This window comes from Capra hircus, chromosome 4 (genome assembly GCF_001704415.2).
Source record: "Capra hircus breed San Clemente chromosome 4, ASM170441v1, whole genome shotgun sequence".
Lineage (NCBI taxonomy): Eukaryota > Metazoa > Chordata > Mammalia > Artiodactyla > Bovidae > Capra > Capra hircus.
Genome location: NC_030811.1, coordinates 21,662,467 through 21,683,820, shown reverse-complemented (window position 1 = coordinate 21,683,820; position 21,354 = coordinate 21,662,467). Strand labels below are relative to the sequence as shown.

General features: G+C 39.9%; 1 protein-coding gene across 10 annotated transcripts in view; it reads left to right on the top strand.

Moving 5' to 3' along the window:
- Positions 1-21,354, top strand: part of CALD1 (caldesmon 1) — a 232,720-nt gene that overhangs the window by 67,373 nt on the left and 143,993 nt on the right. For 8 of the 10 annotated variants that reach the window (XR_001917943.1, XM_018046901.1, XM_018046904.1 and 5 more), the window contains one exon: positions 5,442-5,482. The exons of 1 other annotated variant lie outside the window; for it this stretch is intronic. The gene's annotated coding sequence lies outside the window, so the exon portion shown is untranslated. Of the gene's footprint in view, positions 1-5,441; positions 5,483-9,963; positions 9,988-21,354 lie in introns of all 10 variants that reach the window. One more of the 10 variants, XM_018046902.1, reaches the window with a different exon arrangement.

Genomic DNA, 21,354 nt, shown 5'->3' with positions numbered 1-21,354 from the left:
CCAAGGGACTCTCAAGAGTCTTCTCCAACACCACAGTTCAAAAGCATCAATTTTTCAGCATTCAGCTTTCTTCACAGTCCAACTCTCACATCCATACATGACTACTGGAAAAACCATAGCCTTGACTAGATGGACCTTTGCTGGCAAAGTAATATCTCTGCTTTTGAATATGCTGTCTAGGTTGGTCATAACCTTCCTTCCAAGGAGTAAGTGTCTTTTAATTTCATGGCTGCAATCACCATCTGCAGTGATTTTGGAGCCCCCAAAAATGAAGTCTGACACTGTTTCCACTGTTTCCCCATCTATTTTCCATGAAGTGATGGGACCGGATGCCATGATCTTAGTTTTCTCAATGTTGAGCTTCAAGCCAACTTTTTCACTCTCCTCTTTCACTTTCAAGAGGCTTTTTAGTTCCTCTTCACTTTCTGCCATAAGGGTGGTGTCATCTGCATATCTGAGGTTATTGATATTTCTCCCAGCAATCTTGATTCCAGCTTGTGCTTCTTCCAGTCCAGCATTTCTCATGATGTACTCTGCATATAAGTTAAATAAGCAGGGTGACAATATACAGCCTTGATGTACTCCTTTGTATTCCTAGTACTTACTTATTTTTTAACTAGAAGTTATTAGCAATGAATTTAGTTTTGTGGGATAAGGATGGAACACTGTAAATACGGAAGTACTACCTTAAGGTCAATGATAAACCTGATACCATCTAAAATAGATCGAAGACTGGTTTGAAGTTTCAGCTAGAATTTCATGCAGTATACTTTTTGTGTCTTAAGTCTTAATGCTGGTTGATAAAAGGAAAAGTAAACTGCTTTCTGATAACCAATTATCACAGAAAGCTTTCTGCTCAAAACATAGATGTATTTTATTCTTGGGTTCCTCTGTTTTTGAAGGGTTCAGTGTTTATTGGAGGAAGGTTTATGTCAATTATCTAATCAGAAGCAGACCCCAGGCTCTGCCAGAGATATTTTGGAATGTACGATCTACTTCAAAGGAAGGGTCCATGTCTCTATACCCAGATGAACCCAATTTTTCATAGTGAAGACCAAGGTAATTAGATTTTCTTTTTCAGAGCAAAAATTATTTTTAGGTTGATTTTAATGGGTCATATTTCTCTGCTCAGTAAATCTTGCAATTATCACTTCTCTCTGGAAAATGTAACTGGATGACCCACCAGTGTGCCAGAGCTTCTGTGGGTCACCACGGAAGCAGGACAGATGGCAGCCACGCTCCAGGAAGCCCCTGGATGCAGTCTGAGGCTGGTGTCTATAGCACTCTCCAAGATCAAAACCAAGCCACCAACTGATGGCAGTAGTCCACATGCCACCATTTTTGTTTGTTTGGAATGGAAAACTTCAGGAGGAAAAAGACAGGAGACTGGATGCCAGGAGTATGTGGTAGAGATTTTAACCATGTTCAGTCACTGGAGAAAGTCTGAACTGACCACTCTAAAGAGGGCCTTTCTTTGAAAGGAAAGGCAGTAGGTCCAGATCTAAATTCTAGACGTATGTCTTCTTCCCCTCTCTCCTCTGTAAGCTCTTCTGATACTGCACAAAGCAAGAGGAACCGAGGACAGGGAATCTGACCAGACGGAAGAGTGACCCCAGGTGAGGCCCAGGAGAAAGAACCAAGGCCCTAGCGTGGAGAATATACTTGAGGCACAAATGGCTCTCTCTGGGAGATTAAAAAAGATTCTCCATGCCATTCCACACCCTCTTACTCCGCTACCTGAAGTCTCAGCTTAGATGTCACTTCCTTAGGAAAGCTTAACAGACTCCTGTTTGGCTGATTGCCTTCTCTGTGCTCTGACAATGCGCGATTCTTTCTCTACAGCAAGGTTATCACACTGCATTGTGATATTTGATTTTCATTCCCCTAATAGACGTCACACTCAAGAGCACTGGGACACTGTCTCTCACGTTCATAGCTTTATTCTCAGCGCTCCTCGCACTGTATCTAGTGCGATAGTAAACACTCACTATAAACGTGCTGTTTTGAGTTGGTGTAGTGAAGCGCAAGGGAGATCCACACCCTTAGCGTTTGGAATACTCAAGACTCCTTAACAAAAGTACTCGCATACCCTCAGAACCTCGATCCAGTCCAGTCGTGTTGGAATCATCTCTATAAAGTTTTGGAAAGTTCAGTCAACAGCTAAGAAGCCGTTGTAAAATCACTGTAGAGCCTCACAATAACTGCGCATAAAATACATTGTTTTAATCATATGTATTATTTTTTAATCATAAAGTCCCTGTAGAGATGGAAAAGGAAAAATAGCTTTAATTTCATAAGTGAAGAGAGTCAGACCTCATAGTAGAGAACTGTCAACCAAGGTTGTGAAAATTGACCAGCCTCTTTGTGGCACCTCCCAGACATGGCATCCCATAGTTCTGCATGCTCTAGTTAACTGCCGCTTGAATATCCCTCTGCCACCAGTGGCCAGTCTTTATTGCCCAATGGAAAGAATTGTGGAACACTAATAATCCCCCCAAATAAAAGTTTCTGTTTCTCTAATCATCTTCCAAGTTTTAAAGAAAGGATTAAGAGAGCCATGAAAATATACCTGAAAAGATAACAGGAACTGAAATAATGGGTCTCGTGAAAATCAGACGTGGTCTTATAATTTTGTTAACGTGCTTATTTTTCAGCCTTCTACCCAGTTCAGTTTTGATTTTCAGGAGAATTTGAATCTAAAAAGGGAACTTTGAGTCATGTCTCTTTACATATATAATAACCAGAAACTTCTAAGCCATAGTCTAAGTGTAACTTCAGTCCATATTGATGAGAGTAGTTGGGTAGTCTGTCTACACTGTAGTGAGATTAAACTGACTGATCTGATGATTTTGACCCTGTGTAGATGGACAGTGGGACTTCCCAGTTAGCACTAGTGGTAAAGAACCCTCCTGCCAATGCAGGAGACGTAAGAGACGCAGGTTCCCTGGGTCGGGAAGACCCTCTGGAGGAGGGCATGGCAACCCACTCCAGTTTTCTTGCCTGGAGAATCCCATGGACAGAGGAGCCTGGCGGGCTATAGGCCCTAGGATCACAGAGTGAGACATGACTGAGACTTAGCATAGCACAGCACAGATGGACAGTAATCTGAAAACTATGAATAGAGGAGCTGCCCTTTAAACCATGTTACTCCAAAGTCTATTGGTTTCTATAAGAAAATAGTTCTGTTTTTTAAAGGAAGATCAGTAAAATGTAAGAGAAATCTGACACAGGTAAAAATAAATAGAGCACATTTAGTCTTCCAGGTAAAATACTTCTGGGCCTAAAAGATTGCTGAAAGATATATAGAAAGTCTAGATGTTGGATGATCCTATTTACATACTTTTGTGTGATATACAGAGTATTGAAAGAAAAGTTACAGTATAAAGTATATACAAAATAGTACACAAGATAGAGAAAAAGCATCTGGCTACTGGAAGACTTTTTGGCTGTATTATCCACTAGAAATGTTTAAACGATCTGAAGCTCTACCTTACACCTTTCAGTTCAGTTGCTCAGTCGTGTTTGACTCTTTGCAAACCCATGGCCTTCAGCATGCCAGGCTTCCCTGTCCATTACCTGGAGCTTGCTCAAACTCATGTCCATCAAATTAGTGATGCCATCCAACCAGCTCCTCCTCTGTCGTCCCCTTCTTCTCCTGCCTTCAGTCTTTCCCAGCATGAGGGTCTTTTCAAATGAGTCGGTTCTTCACATCAGGTGGCGAAAGTATTGGAGCTTCAGCTTCATTCTCAGTCCTTCCAATGAATATTCAGAACTGATTGCCTTTAGGATTGACTGGTTTGACCTCCTTGCAGTCCAAGGTACTCTCAAGAGTCTTCTCCAACACCACAGTTCAAAAGTAACAATTCTTTGGTGCTCAGCTTTCTTTATAGTTCAACTCTCTTGCACATTTAGTGATTCACATAATTTAAAATGAGATTCCCTGTAGGCACTAGATGTCCATGGTTGCCTAATTTTAAAAAAAATGTGTTACTTTGCAATTTTGCCCAATTTTTTTTTCCTGGAAGGTAAGGTGGGAGGAAGCAGGGGGTGGTGGGATATGGTAGAAGTTTCAACTTTAAAATATATGTGAGCATTGCCATTATTTAAAAGAAGGCTTATAATGTAACATGTTGTTTTATATTAATCTTAGATTATATTTATAATTAAATATAAAACTAAGGCTAAACAACTGTTACTATTATGATTTAAAATGTAAATGTTGTAAACCTTAGTAACTAAAAAATAATAATGATATTATTTTAAAATAGGGAAGGAAGTGTAAAACATGGTGTTAAGGAAACAAATTTCCCTATGTTTTATAATAGAGAGTCAGGTAATGTCTAAAGATATCTATAGTGAAAACAACAGTTATAACCCCAGTCTGTCTATCTGTCTAGCCATCCATCTTTCCTTGTGTCCTTCAAAGATTTAGCATATAATTCTTATAAAAATGGGTAAACTTCAGCACATCAAATTCTACTGGCCAGACACTTGTAGGGGAAAGTCCTAAACTACTAACAAAATGAGAGTGAAAGTGAAAGCCGCTCAGTGGTGTCCAACTCTTTGTGACCCCATGGACAATGCAGTCCATGGAATTCTCCAGGTGAGAATACTGCAGTGGGTAGCCTTTCCCTTCTCCAGGGGATCGTCCCAAACCTGGGATCGAACCCAGGTCTCCTGCATTGCACGCAGAATCTTTACCAGCTGAGATACCAGGGGAGCCCTGTTAATAAAATAGTAGAGACTAACAAAACAACTGACAATTTTGTGACTTTTCACCAAAAAGATGATGATGATGCTGAAGATGGTGTCAATCCTTGGGCAACTCTATCTTGTTTCAGGTACAGTACTGCTTGCTAAGTTAAAGTTATACATAGTAGGGAAATCAGAAATGTTCAGTTTTAGAATTTTGTATTTAATGAGATGCCAGTAGCTACCTTTTACTGTTGAAATGTCTGGACTTAAAATGAGGTTTGCCTCATTTCCTCGGTATGTGGGAAAATGTTATACTTCCTTGCTTTGTTCTGACAATCAGTTTATTTGGTGAATGATACTGGGTAAATTGAATGAAGAGAGACTTTCTGGAATTTCTAGAATCATGCGTCTGAACAAGACATACATTTGATCGATTCACTTGTCAAATGTGTTGCCCAACATGGTATAAATAAGGCATGTAGTAGACTGACTGAGATTATATTCTTGAGTTGAATGTCATATTGTGGTGATTTTCATAAGAAATTTGACAAAATTTAATGTTATAATTTTTTAAAGAAAGACACTGACTAACACACTCCTGGAATGCTGTCAGTGTTGAATAATTGTCATATGAGTGAAAGCTAACACTATAAATAATCTGTGACATGGACACCTTCTTGTATAAAAGTATTTTGACTTTCTAAAACAGTGCCTTTTATCATCACCTTTTCAAACTTCCTTTCCAGATCTTAAAGCAACTTGCGCTACTTCATTTGAAGAGAATTAGGTATGTTTTATTGCATTTTTATTTTTTAATTTTTAATATAAAATTTTGAAATGTATTCATTTATTTATTTGGCTGCTTTGGGTCTTAGTTGTGACACATGGACTTAGTTGCCCTGCTGCATGTGGGATCTTAGTTCTTCTTCCAGAGACTGAGCCCAAGTCCCCTGCATTGGAAGGCAGATTCTTAACCACTGGACCACCAGGAGAGTCCCTATTGTATTTTTTATACTCAGCTTTCTATACTTGGTTGTGTCTGTCTCCCTGTTTAAATTCTTTGAAGACAAAAACTGGGCCTTCATTGACCTTTGCTTTGCTCCCTCTCCACTATGACTAGTACAGTACTTTACATATGGACCCTCCAGACTCAGGTCAATAATTGTTGAGTTGCTTTGAGATGAAATTGTTGGATAGGTTTTTAGAAAACTTCCTGTGTAACAGGCCTGTGATAAAGCTCAAATGTGATTGTGACAGAGAGTTTTGACACTATAAAGTTATAAACTGGTGTTCAGTTCAGTTCAGTTCAGTTGCTCAGTTGTGTCTGGCTTTTTGCGACACCATGGACTGCAGCACGCCAGGCCTCCCTGTCCATCACCAACTCCCAGAGTTTACTCAAACTCATGTCCATTGAGTCAGTGATGTCATCCAATCATCTCATCCTCTGTCATCCCCTTTTCCTCCCGCTTTTAATCTTTCCCAGCATTAGGGTCTTTTCTAAGGAGTTAGTTCTTTGCATCAGGTGGCCAAAGTATTGGAGTTTCAGCTTCAACATCAGTGCTTCCAATGAATATTCAGGACTGATTTCCTTTAGGATGGACTGGTTGGATCTCCTTGCAGTCCAAGGGACTCTCAAGAGTCTTCTCCAACACCACAGTTCAAAAGCATCAGTTCTTCGGCACTCAGCTTTCTTTATAGTCCAACTCTTACATCCATATATAACTACTGGAAAACCCATAGCTTTGACTAGACAGGCCTTTGTTGACAAAGTAATGTCTCTGCTTTTTAAAGACATTTTTCATCATTTAAGCTTCGAGCATGTGATACGTGACTGAATGGAATTCCTGGAGAACTGTATTAACGTGTTCCAAAGACCTGAATCCTGAGGAAAGGATTAGGAGTGCACCTTCAGAGATGCAGCCTAGTTTCAGCCCAGAGATCCCACAGAGACTGAGACAGAACTGTATCTGAGTGTCTCCTGTGGAGGCACGGGTCAGCAGTGGACTGCCACAGGGCCAGGGGCTCTGGGTGCAGCAGGCCTGGATATGGCATAAGCCCTCTTGGACGAGGTCGCCATTAACCCCACCACAGAGCTGCCAGAACTTACCCAGGACTGGGAAATAGGCTCTTGGAGGGCACAAACAGAACCTTGTGTGTACCAGGACCCAGGAGAAAGGAGCAGGGACCCCACAAGAGACTGACCCAGACTTTCTGGGGAGTGTCCAGGAGTCTCTGCAGAGGCGTGGGTCGTGGCGGTCTGCTGCAGGGTTGGGGGCACTGAGTGCAGCAGTGTGTGCATGGGACCTTCTGAAGGAGGTCACCGTTATCTTCATTACCTCCACCATAGTTTGGCCTCAGGTCAAATAACAGGGAGGGAACACAGCCCCGCCCTTCGATAGAAACTGTTGTTAGTGGCTATTATCATACCCATCTGTAGATTGGAAAGTTTAACTTTGGAGCCCTTAAGCAAAAATTCTAGAAAGTCTCCATTTATCTCATTTATCCATTATCATTTACTAATCTCTGTGGGTCATCCTATCAACCCCTACTGTCCCCTCGTCTATGTTCCTTGAAATGCCAGAGTTGCTTGGCATGGGGAAGGTTTGGTTTTCATATTATCTTCTTATGTACACCCTGACATCATCTTAAAAGTACCATTGGTATAATACTTACATAAAAGGTGTTTATGAGGACAAAATCAAACAAATAACTAAAGACTTAAGCACTCAATATGCTTCCCAGATGGCTCAGTGGTAAAGGAGACGTGGGTTCGATCCCTGGTCAGGAAGATCCCCTGGAAAAGGAAATGGCAATCCATTCCAGTATTCTTACCTGGGAAATCCCATGAACAGAGGAGCCTGGCAGGCTGCAGTCCATGAGGTCACAAGGAGTTGAACACGACTTGGAGACTAAACAGCAACAGCCAGCACTCAATAGAATGAATACAGAAGAGATTTTTGCATGTTTCACAGATTTTACAGGGCAGCACACATCTGCTTGAAAAGTAAAAAATTCAGCCGTTTAGATGACTGATTCCAAATTGTCGAACATTAGGTATCTTGTCATCTGCATCTGGTTGATAGAATGTGAATCCTCCCCAACACCCTTTTTTTTCCTTTTGCCAGATGGCTTCAGCCATAGATAAAGCATGGACTTTTCCATGTTTCACATGGTACTTGATGTTGTAGAATTCCGTTTTTGTGCTGTTCTTTTCTCCCCTCTTGCTATTGCCTGGATCTCATTAGAAACCATTAGTGATGTAATACTAAACCTATGGAATCTTAAACATGCTTTTAAAATCCTGTGGAATAAAGATGTCTCCTACCAAACCAAGAATGCAGTGGGAATAGACAAAGTTAAGTTTCTTTAAGAAAAAATGACTCATTTCATAGTTTCCAAACTGTTTTGACTGAAGCCTCTCAAAATAAACTTTCTGCACTATGCAGCCTTTGATGTCTGACTTTGAAAAAAAAAAAATCATTTCTAAAGATACAATTCAGTCTTTTTTGAGTGTTCATGTATTTTTGCAGATTAACCTACTTTTATTTCAACCAGTGAATGACACAATATTAAATAGCCATCAGACTAAAAAAGAAAAGTATGTTTGAAGTGGTCTTAACTCCTACATAAACCAAATGTAAAGAACATGCCATATGACTTTTTAAATTACCACAAAAATAGAATTTCCAGAACATTACCAGAAAGGGGATTTGGTCCATTAAGAATAACAAAACAGAGTAGATGTCATGAAAGTGGAAGATTAGGAGTGCAGTTAAGCTTAGTAATGATATTTTTGATTCATATGCTATTTCCTAGGCTAGGCAACATTTTTAATTTTTCACAGTCCTGAACCTTAATCCTTAAAGGGTAATTCAAGTTTCGGAGCTTACATGCCGCAATTTGTTTGGGGTGGCGATTTGCCATTGACTTGCCTCCGGCTTCTTTCGTGCTCTTCCAGCTGGGGGACTCAAAGGTGATCATTTATTAAGTCCAGGTCTACATATGGCCACTGAAATAACTGGCTTTCAATCAAACCTTTATAAAAAAAATCCAAACAACCAGTTCTTGTGCAGTTGATCAGATTGATTTAAGACATCAATTGCTTCTGTTCAAACAACAGTGAATGAAATAACTGGGTAACTGAACAACCTTTTCTTTCTTTCTTTAATTCTTTTTTTTTTTTTTTCTTCTTCTTCTTCTTGAATGTTTCCCTTTGGAGCGGTGGGAAGGAGCTAGATTAAGATGTGCATTCTAGTTCCAACTCTTCCACCTCTATCTGATGCTTGGCAAGTTCCTTAACCTCTCAAGCCTGTGCTTTCTCATCTACAAGTAGAGAGAAAAAACACTCTCCTTGTGGGTTTATCTGAAACATTAAAAGAGAGATGTATGGCATTTGACACACACTTCAGTCAGTTCACTTCAGTCGCTCAGTCGTGTCCGACTCTTTGCGACCCCATGAACTGCAGCACGCCAGGCCTCCCTGTCCATCACCAACTCCCGGAGTTCACTCAAACTCACATTCATCGAGTCAGTGATGCCATCCAGCCATCTCATCCTCTGTCGTCCCCTTCTCCTCCTGCCCCCAATCCCTCCCAGCATCAGAGCCTTTTCCAATGAGTCAACTCTTCGCATGAGGTGGCCAAAGTACTGGAGTTTCAGCTTTAGCATCATTCCTTCCAAAGAAATCCCAGGCCTGATCTCCTTCAGAATGGACTGGTTGGATCTCCTTGTAGTCCAAGGGACTCTCAAGAGTCTTCTCCAACACCACAGTTCAAAAGCATCAATTCTTCAGTGCTCAGCTTTCTTCACAGTCCAACTCTCACATCCATGCATGACCACTGGAAAAACCATAGCCTTGACTAGACGGACCTTTGTTGGCAAAGTAATGTCTCTGCTTTTGAATATGCTATCTAGGTTGGTCATAACTTTCCTTCCAAAGACACACACTTAGCATATGGTAAACATAAATTTCTTTCCAGTTGCCTGAATGGTATATACGTATCATCTTCTGCTTTTTCCACTTTCCACTGTAATGATAACTTCTCAATAAAAAAGTGAAGATAATATTTGACACTCAAGTCATTAGACTATTACAGATATCAGAATCTAAGATATATCTCACTTGGTCAAATTCAAGTTCTATAGCCGGATGTCTGAGATAATGGCAAGAAGGGACTATTGTTGGAATTTATGTTATATTATGAAACCTGTACATCCTCTAGAACTTACTGTTATCCTCAAGCCTTCTTTTTCTTTCGTTTCTTTCAGAGGCCCTTTCAAGTCTATTATCCGGTAATATCTCTAAACTCTTCTTGAACCTATATGCATTTTTAGCCTGGCACCAGCACTGCAAGTAATGTTTTCCAAGTGTTTACTACCCATAATTTGAAGAGGTTCTTCTATTATTTGGCCTGAAACTGCCATGTCAAAGCATCAAAACTGAGATAAAGCAGGGACTGGGAGATGGGAAAAAGGCAAGACAACTAATATTTATAAGATGACAGAAAGTTTAATAGAAAATGAATGGGGTCATACATTCTGGTAGGCTTGGACTTCATTCCATTCTTGGACTCTGTTTCATTCTACTTCATAGGGTTGTTAAGAGGATGCTATGTACCCAGTTAAGCTTCGCTAATGCCAGTAGACAGTTAATTTTGGATTCCTTCTTTCAAACCATTTATTTTAATGAGTAATTAAGGGAACTTCTCTTGTGATCCAGTGGTTAAAACACTGTGCTTGCCCTGCAGTGGGTGTGGGTTTGATCCTTGGTCTGGAGATTAAGATCCCACATACCATGTGGTGCGGCCAAAAAAGAAAAAGTAACTAAGGTAGTTTACGGTCTTTAAATTGCTATAAAATGTCTAAGTATTAAAGAGGGAGAGAAATTAGTATTGTTCTCTCTGTAAAGTGTCTGCGTACAATGCAGGAGACCCAGGTTTGATCCCTGGGTCAGGAAGATCCCCTGGAGAAGGAAATGGCAACCCACTCCAGTACTCTTGCCTGGAAAATCCCATGGATGGAGAAGCATGGTAGGCTACAATCCATGGGGTCCCAAAGAGTCAGATATGACTGAGCAACTTCACTTTCTTTCTCTGTGTAAAGATAATTTCATAGCCTAACTTTCAGATTTGTAGAAAGTGAAAGTCGTTCAGCCGTGTCCTACTTTTTTCAACCCCATGGACTATACAAGTTCATGGAATTCTCCAGACCAGAATACTGGAGTGGGTAGCCAGCACTTCCCTTCTCCAAGGGATCTTCCCAACCCAGGGATGGGACCCAGGTCTCCCACATTGCAAGTGGATTCTTATTTACCAACTGAGTAAGTCTTATTTATATTATTTCCACCCCCACCCCATGAATTATTGCTAACCATTTTTATTGCTAAGGGCATCTGCTCTAATACTTTAACATAGTGAGTCTCAAACTTTAACACTGGAATCATCTGGGGAACTTGTAAAACACAGTTTGCCATGCCCCTTTCCCCGTCTCTAATTCAGTAGGTGTGGGGAGGGGCGCCAAAGTTTCACAATTTTGAGTAAATTTCTATATTATACTGATGCTGCTGGTCTGGGGACTACATCTTGAGGACTACTAGGGTGGTATTTTGTTCTAGATAAGCATCAAACCCCAAGAGCTAGGTCTCAAATTGTGCCCAGGTGGCAATAACCTTCCCGTGTCAAAGAAAAGAGAAAGGTGATTGGGAGGATCAAGGTTTCCTATGTTGTAGGCCTTCCTCAGGGTGAAAGTTCTCATTCTTTCTGAGACAATCTCTTACTTTTAGCTGGATTTCAAGAAAAACGTGAGAAGCAGGAACTAAATCTTTATAAGGTAGTGTTAGTCACTCAGTCGTGCCCAACTCTTTGTGACCCATGGACTATAGCACACCAGGCTCCTCTATCCATGGAATTCTCCAGGCAATAATACTGAAGTGGGCTCCATTCCTTTCTCTGGGGCAATCTACCCAAACCAGGGACGAAACCTGGGTTTCCTCAATTATAGGCAGATTCTTTACCATCTGAGACACCTGAGCCACCGTGGAAAACCTTATAAGGTAGAGGCAGGCCTAAGTTTTCTGTGTGTATAATATGTGTATTCTTTCAGAATAATATGGAGATTTGTTTTTTTACTGAAGTCATTTGGAGTGGATTATTGGTCTATACAATTTATAAAATTATATTCAATCATACAATTAAAGAAAAGACCTCTATTTGCAAAATAGCCCAAAGTCATTTTATACTTATCCAAAAAAATGATCTTGGCACTTCTGTAGATAAATCTTCCAAATGATTTATGAATCATTAATAGCTCAATTCTTAGACCCAAGGATTAGAATTAAGTGTTGTATCTGAGAAAGGATAACTCCACAGACTAACCAGAGGCGATAGGACAGGTTGGAGAGAAATAAATGCATCATTTCTAGATTCTTCACTGATTATCTTTTCATCTAAAGTTTCATTGTCACCATTTTAATTAAGATTTCAAGAATCACCAAACTTATTTCCTCCCTGACTCATCTCATTCTAGACACTGATTGTGAATCTTTCCAAACTATCATTTATATTTAAAAACCCTAATTCCTACTGACTGTTCCAAGAATAAAGTGTGAAATGGATATCCAAGGACCTAATCAATACAGCATGCTTCCCCAACACTCCCAGCCATACTTTTGAATGCGCTCACTCATGAATTTAACTTGTGCGTTTCTGCTCAAATGGCTTTGCTTTGTTCCTGAGCAAGAGTGAAATATCCTCACTCCTTTTTTTTTCTAGTTATCCTGAATCTTAACTCTTCCCTGAGAGCCAGTCTTCTCTGTGAAGCCTCTCCTGAGTACTGTGTGTATGTGTGTGTGTGTGTGTGCTGAGTTGTTCAGTTGTGTTCAGCTCTTTGTACCTCCATGAACCATAGCCTGCCAAGCTCCTCTGTCCATGGAATTTTTCCAAAAGATAATACTGGAGCAGATTGCCGTTTCCTACTCCAAAGGATCTTCCCAACCCAGGGATCAAACCCGCAGCTATTGCATCTCCTACACTGGCAGATGGATTGTTTACCACCGTGCCACCTGGGAAGCCTTCCTGAATACTGTGGCTCGTCTAATCCGTAAATAGCAGAGCTCTTCCAACACACCCTTCATCCTTTTACCCTTGAGGAACTTGAGGTCTGCAGAGTTCGTGACTTGCCCAAAGTCCCATGACCAGTTAGCAGTGTCACCAGAACCTAAAATTGAGGTCATTTAACATCTAGCCAGTACTTTCCATTACACAGCGACAGTTGTCTAAATTATTTAAACTAATCATAACCTTTTTTATATTGTTGATTCATTGTTCATAAGTATGTAACCTGGAAATTACAAAGCTCTCCCTGGGTTATTGGGGCCTCAATCTCCGTATTTCTAGGAATCCCCACGAAAGAGAGTGCTGGGAATGCCTATGTTTTCCTGTCACCTCCTGCTCCAAATTTCTGTCATCCTCTTAGAATTTTCCACCCCTCCCTATCTCTCTCGGCTTCACCCTAGGCATGGAAAAACTCCTTTTTTCCTGATTCCCACAAAACTATGCTGTTTAATAGACTTTGGTAAAAGGTTTGAAGTGTTAGAAGAACATCATGGTACAGCCCAGACTGGATCACAGTTTAAAACAAAATGTTAGACATGGTGGCCATGGGGCCTAAGGAGGAAGAGGGCAAATGAAAAGTTACCTGAGACTGGAATGGCTGCGGGGAAAAAAATCAGCTTTTTAGCTCTTTGCCTAATTCTCTCCCAAGCAACTTGGGGGTAGGGATTTGTTCACCTGTTACAGAAACAAAAATGATCAAAGTGTTCAATTTACATAAAACAAAACAGCCATCTGCCCTGGGCTTATGCTCTTTCTTAGTAGCTCTAAGTCACAACAAAAATGTTGATGTTAGTTTTTCTTTAACTTGGGTCAGACTGAATTTTTAGGCAGCACTCCCTTCCTCAATGACCAAGGCAAATTTCCGAGGTCAATGGTATGTTTTTCCCTTTGAATTTCTGCACAGGTAGTTAGGCAAAAGCCTCCAGCAGGAGTGTGCAGAAGGCCCTGAGATTAGGAAGAGAACAGATGCAGAACATGGGAGCTTGCCGACACTAACTGAGCGTTTCCTTCATGTCGGGCGTCATACTGCCATGTGATAGCTCATTTAGTTCCCACAACGACCGTGCAAAAGAGATGCTTTCCATCTTTACAGAGAAATTAAAACAGTCCGCAAAAGTCATCCAGCAAATAAGTGGCAGCTCTGAAGTGCAGATCCAGATCTGTCTAACTTGAAAACATTTCTCATGCCTCAAAACAGCCAAAGAAACTGCAGTGCCTGGTCAGATGACAGCTGGAGAAGCCCAGGCACAAAAGTTTATGAACAGAGAAAACAGTAGTGGGATGGAAACAAGGAAGCCCTCGTGGCTGAAACAGCCCAAGGAGAATTCTCAGATCTGATGGCTATTCATTATATTTGTGCACTTCCCCGATGGCTTAGCTGGTAAGCTGGTAAAGAATCCACCTGCCAGTCCAGAAGACATAAGAGACATGGGTTCAGTCCCTAGGTTGGGAAGATCTCTTGCAGAGGAAATAGCAACCCATTCCAGTATTCTTGCTTGGAGACTCCCATGGACCAAGGAGCCTAGCAGGCTTCAGTCCATGGGGTCCCTAAGAGTCAGACACGATGGAGCACACACACGCATATGCATTGTATTTGTGATGAGAGAAAGGGTGAAGTTAAGATAGTGTTGATATCTATACCTGAGTACCAGGAGTAAGAAGCAGAAATGTTGGTCAGAGATGTTGTTTGCAGAAGATAATGATAAATCCATGACAGGAAATGGTAAATTTTCTTTCATCCTTTCTTCTGTGTGAAGCTATTTGATTTTACACAAACTCAGAGGCCCTCCTACAGAATCTTAATTGGGTATACTCAGTCACTCAGCCCTTATAACCCAAGAAGGGCAACATATTCAATGTAGTATCACTGAGAGCCTTCTTGGGCAACTTTTATTTATCCATCTCTCCTGTGAGTGGGCAAGGCGGGCAGGTATCTGGTTTTTGTTACTGTGTAGAAGTCTTTACAGTTTTGTTGATGTGAATGGATAAGTACTCGCATCTGAATGGCAATTACTCTATGTCTAAACAGAGGACTCTGTGGCAGTGTTCTTACTAAAAAGTTGTTAAATTTGGCAATCCTCACTCTGTTCCAGTCATACATTTTCTTAGCCATATTAGGTTATATGGAAAAAAGCCAGTATTGTGGCTGGTGTATGAGTAGTTTTTCTGTACCAAGGCAGTTTTCTTGAGAGCCTTTTCTCATTAGTTTAAAAAAAAAGAGGCAAATGTAGCTCAGAGTATATTTTGATATATGGCTGGAAAGAAAAATAAAATCTTGCCAATCCCCAAAGTATTAGGAATAGCATCTAAGACCAAAATCAGATTTTTAACCTGGATGACTTGGGAATATTTGGGTATTTATTTGTTTCTTATTGAAGGGCTGTATCAGTTTATTAAAAGTCCAACTAACCTTGTCACAGATGCAGAGGAAGAGATTAGAACAAAATCACATTAACTGTCTCATATTTTCTCTTGCTCTTGTTTTCACTCAGTCTCTAGTGTTAGAAATTCAGCATCTGAGTTCTGGACCCACTACAGTCTGAGTAATCATAGACATTGGACTTAATTTCATTGTTCACCAAATGGAGATGATATAGTCTCTATCTCACAATTTTCTTATGAGAATCAAATGACATAATGCACGATTCAACCATTAACGATGGAAAGCATACTTTCTCTTCCAAACTACTTTTAGAGAAAAGTGTAGCAGCAGGTTATTTACCTGGTTGCTTTGGTATGGTTCTCTCCCTTTCATCAGAATTTAATCATATTCTATTTTGATACCTAATAAAAATTCATCCATATATTCATTAATTTATTCAGTTTATTGAGCACTTGGTCATTGACAAACTTAGTAAATACTCTATCTGCAAATAGATAATAAACCTATAAATTAATTAATCTATGATTAATTAATTGCCTACCTTGTCACTGGATATTCTTTTGAAATATTGACTGTTTCTTGGTCACTTATTCATTTTATACATATTTGTTGAGGGATCACTATATTTTAGGTAATTGCAAAGTGCTTGGGGATCAATGATTTAAGAAAAAAAAAGCAGAAAGCTTTTTGGAGCTTTCAGCCTGGTAGGAAAAAGTTGAAAGCTTTATGGAGCCTTCAACCTGGTAGGAAAGACAAACATTAAATAAATACATAGACACTGAAACATAAATGTCATTACAAATTGTGATTGTACATGAAGATATATAACAAGAGCCATAAAAGAATAATATAAAGGGAAAAAATCTTAAAAATCTTCATATCTAATACCTTTAATTTATATACTTTGGCAATATAAATGGATAGAATACTTAAAGCTTTAATCATGTGTCTTATGCTTGTGCTATAACAAAAAAATAATCAGTGTTTTGTGAGTGTTGCAAAAACTTTGACTTTGTGGATTTAAGGAAAGCTGAGAAGGCAATGGCACCCCACTCCAGTACTCTTGCCTGGAAAATCCCATGGACAGAGAAACCTGGTGGGCTGTAGTCCATGGGGTCACAAAGAGTCAGGCACTACTGAGCGACTTCACTTTCACTTTTCACCTTCATGCATTGGAGAAGGAAATGGCAACCTACTCCCATGTTCTTGCCTGGAGAATCCCAGAGACAGGGGAGCCTGGTGGGCTGCCGTCTATGGGGTCGCACAGAGTTGGACACGACTGAAGTGACTTAGCAGCAGCAAGGACTATTCAAGTGAGAAATGTGCTGGTATAACTAAGGAAAGGTAGGGGAATCATTTCAGTCTTAGAGAACAGCATGACCTAGGGCAGGCAAGATTTGGATCCATGCAAGAAAATGAAAGAAAGTCTGACCAAATCACAAAATTAGTGATACAAGAGGAAACTGGAGAGTTAGGCAGGGACAGATCATAAACAGTAGTTGCAGGTTGTGTAAATAATTGAATCTATAATCTAAGTGCACTGTGAAGCTATAGAGGTATTTTAAGGAGGGCAGTGATCCAATCAGATTAGTGTTTTTTAAAAGGTCTTTATTTGCAGAAGGCCAGAAAATTTGAACAGAAAGATGTGTAAAGGAGTCTCCTGGAATGATCCGAAGAGATAAGGTGGCTTGGATTAGAGCAGTAACAGTAATTATGAAGATAAATGGACTGCTTCACTAAATATTCTGGAGGGAGAATCACTGGACTTATTTATTGCGTGGGGAGTAGTGGGGAATATATGGTGAGGACAAAGTGGCTGGAAAGACTCCCAAGTCAGGGCTCAAGCAGTCAGGTAAATGCTAGTGCCATATTTGAAGATGGGAAGAATTCAGGGACTATGGACTATGTTCAATTATTAACATATTATTTTTGCTGAAAGAAAAAGGAGCAGTGCTTGAATGTTTTGAGTTGTAGAGAGGAAACAAAAGTATAAAGTATAAACTCCACCCTCAGAGTATTTGCACCATAGGCATTAAGCCCACTATTGACACTATTTGACTTCCCTGGGCTTCCCTGGTGGGTCAGACAGTGAAGGATCCACCTGCAATGTGGGGAGACCTGGGTTCAGTCCCTGGGTTAGGAAGATTCCCTGGAGAAGGGAACAGCTACTCACTCCAGTATTCTGGCCTGGAATTTCATGGACAGAGGAGCCTGGCAGGCTACCATCCGTGGGGTCTCAAAGAGTCACCAGACCTTCTCAAACCACCAGTGGCTCTCCTATGATGCTATGGGTTACCTCACTGCTAGGACTTATTCCCTCTCCTTTCTCCCACTGTGTGTACCTACCTATAATATGTTTGCTTACAATACACTTTTGTGTATATTTTGCTTATAATACACTTTTGAATTATCTCAAGACTTAAATCAGTCAGTCTTGAAAATTAGGTATTTTGTTTTGTTTTTGGCTGTGCCAAGTCTCAGCTGTGGCACCCCAGGTCTTTGCTGTGGCATACAGGGTCTTTAGCTGCAGCGTGCGAACTGTTAGTTGCAGCATGTGGGATCTAGTTCCCTGACCACGGATTGAACCCAGGCCCCCTGCATTGGGAACATGAAGCCTTAACCCACTGGGCCACCAAAGGAGTCTCCCAAAATTAGGTTCTTAAAAACAACTTTGCAGGGAGGAGGGGGCGGAGGGGGAGTTTTTCTACAGTCTTGGCAGTGAATGGATAATACTAGAGGCCTTTTCAATTTTGTCTTGCTATGAATATATTATTTGTTGTAACTCATCTGTAAGTATTTTGGTGGCATTGCAATTATTGTTCCAACTTTTCCAGCTGGTTATTTGAAAACAAGAATTCACATAAAGAAAATGTGATCAGTTTGATCCCTTGAGCATCACTACACCCTCTACATTACTTAACAATTAGAAACAAAGTGATTGAGATTTGGGGATTATGGTTTATATATAAGAATGTCCATTACAATATTACTTATAACAGCCCAGACTTGAAATATATGTCCAGTCATAGGGGAATGATTATGTAAACCATGACATTATTAATCAAGTTAAAAGAATGGTGTAGGAAAATATATGTAGGTGAAAATATGAATATATAACATATTAAATTTGTTTTTAAGATACTATCATATGTGTTAGTAAAGAGAACCAGAAGGAAATATATTTAAACTTTAAATCTCAGAGTAGGAGGGATTAAGAGACTTTAAAATTGTTCTCTACATATATTTCTATATTTTCTAAATTTTCTAGAGTGAAATTTATGTTTGTATATTCTCCCTTTCGTTGTTTTCTTTTAGTCACTAAGTCATGTCTGACTCTTTTGTGACCCCATGGACTGTAACCCACCAGGCTCCTCAATTCAGTTCAATTCACTCAGTCATGTCTGATTCTTTGCAGCCCCCTGGACAGCATGCCAGGCCTCCCTGTACATTACCAAATCCCAGAGTTTACTCAAATTCATGTCCATTGAGTTGGTTCTCGTCCTCTGTTGTCCCCTTCTCCTCCTGCCTTCAGTCTCTCCCAGCATCAGGGTCTTTTCAAATGAGTCAGTTCTTCTCATCAAGTGGCCAAAGTATTGGAGTTTCAGCTTCAGCATCAGTCCTTCCAATGAATATTCAGGACTGATTTCCTTTAGGATGAACTGGTTGGATCTCCTTGCAGTCCAAGGGGCTCTTGAAAGTCTTCTCCAACACCACAGTTCAAAAGCATCAGTTCTTCAGCACTCAGCTTTCTTTATAGTCCAACTCTTACATCCATATCCATACATGACTCCTGGAAAAACCATAGCTTTGACTAAACGGACCTTTGTTGGCAAAGTAATGTCTCTGCTTTTTAATAGGCTGTCTAGGTTGGTCATAGCTTTTCTTCCAAGGAGGAAGCTAGTGGATGTGATGAAATTCCAGTTGAGCTATTTCAAATCCTAAAATATGATGCTGTAAAAGTGCTGCACTCAATATGCCAACAAATTTGGAAAGCTCAGCAGTGGACACAGGACTGGAAAAGGTCAGTTTTTATTACATTCCCAAAGAAAGGCAATGCCAAAGAATGTTCAAACTACTGTACAATTGCACTTATCTCACACACTAGCAAAATAATGCTGAAAATTCTCCAACCAGGCTAGGCTCCTCTGTCCATGGGATTTTCCAGGCTAAAACACTGGAGTGGGTTGCCATTTCCTTCTCCAGGGAATCTTGCTGACCCAGGGATCAAACCCGTGTCTCCTGCATTGGCAGGAAGATTCTTTACCACTGAGACACCTGGAAAGCCCATATTCTCCATTATAAAATGTATATCTACAGAGCATTCAGAGATACATCTGACTTTACAGATTTAATGATCTGAACTGTTTTTCAACAGAGTAAAATAGAAATAAAAGCAGTCTTGAAAAGCATCAGTCTTTCAGTCTGTCAATAAATAATTGATGAGTACTGCACAAGTTGCCTTGGGGATGTAAAGTGATAAAATGTTACTCCTCATTCAAGGAACTTATGATCAAGTGCCTGCTCTCCTAGATTTCCCCCCTTTGGATTCAAATAGCCTAAAAACATAATAAGGACAGCTTTTATGTTTGTCTCAGAGCTTTTCCTTTTGAGATACATCAGGAAATGAAAGGGCTCAGAGAGAGAGAGGAAAAAACACTACCCGAGTAGCTTATCTACGCAGCCTCAATGCCATTTAAATCCTGGCTAAATTTAATGTTTTCCTCTCACATTTCTAGTATATTTCATATAATGTATTTGTAGTTCTATCCAAAGTTCTAGGATGGCATTTGTATGCAAGCTTAGTTGTTCTAAATTATTCAATCATTTGTTTTTCATTCTTTAGCAGTGATTTCTCACAATCTTATTTTTTGTTCCAAACGTGTAAGAACTGTTGTCTCTGAAAAGTGCATTTTCTTATAAAGCTGCAAGGTACGTTTTACATACATGTCAGCTCTATTCAGTCTTTATGTGCCTTCGTAATGCCAGAATTGCCATTTCAAAAGACAGAGAGCTGCCCAGTATGAAATTATTTGGTGGTGGCAGTTGCCCAAAAGATTTTATTGAACTAATTTGTCTCTTTCATTTAATTCAAGGAACTCAGCTATAAATGCTGTCCCTGATGAGGCTTCTGTTGGTATCTTTGTTGGCATATGAGTAAAGACACTGCTGTTTAAAAAATGCTGTTCTTTAGAGATAAATTTACTATAGAATGTTAAATTTGAAATATTGTATTAATGTGAAAATGGATTTTGTTGATCCATCTGTATCTTCACTCCATGCTCCATTTGTTTAATCACACACAGTTGTTGTTGTTTTTAAGAGATCAGCGTGGGTTTAAGTTTGTGGCTATAAAAGATTGAAGCTGAGGTATTGTCCACACAACCATCAACCATCTAATATAATTGCCAATAAAATCATTAGTAACAGGCTTCAGTGAGATTCTGATTGCCCTATTTGTATCCAGTTTGAATCTGGTCCCAGAAAAAAATGACCCTGGATAATAAGTCAAGATTTAGAAATAGAAAAGTCAGAACATCTAGAGACATCGCACATATTTACTGAGAAACTAATGTCTGCTCAGAACTCCACAAAGTGCTGGGGATATAGAAGTGAAGATGACATTAAGAAAGTAGATCATATGTAAGGGTTCCTAATCACAATTTTTTTTTCCAAGAACTCAAGCCAAAAAAATTACAAAAAAGTGAAAAATAGTTTAATATTTTTTACTTTTCTCACTAGGGAATTAGCTCAGTGAGGGCAGAGATTTTGTCAGTCTGTCTCTGCCTCATCCTTAGCAGTTTCCATTTCATAACTAGAAATAGAATCTCAAACTGGGCTGATGTTTTGTGTCATGATATAGGAATAGAAGATGAGCAGATCTCAAAATATTTTTCTCCCTGTGTCATGCGTGAGGAATGATATTCACAGCGAAGTCTCACTCTCAGGAACACACATAAGAAGGCCTTTTCTTCCACCCAAGAAAGATTCCGAGAATGCAACTGAGTGAGAGTCAGGTTTACAGAAATAACCTTGACTCTTTCCTAGTGGTTTAAGAAAGAGTAAATCACATGTAACCTCAGATTTCTGATGACTCTTCATGGGTAATGATGCTGTGATTGAGAATTCGTGTGGAAAACCTCTGATGGGCCTCCATACCTTGACAGA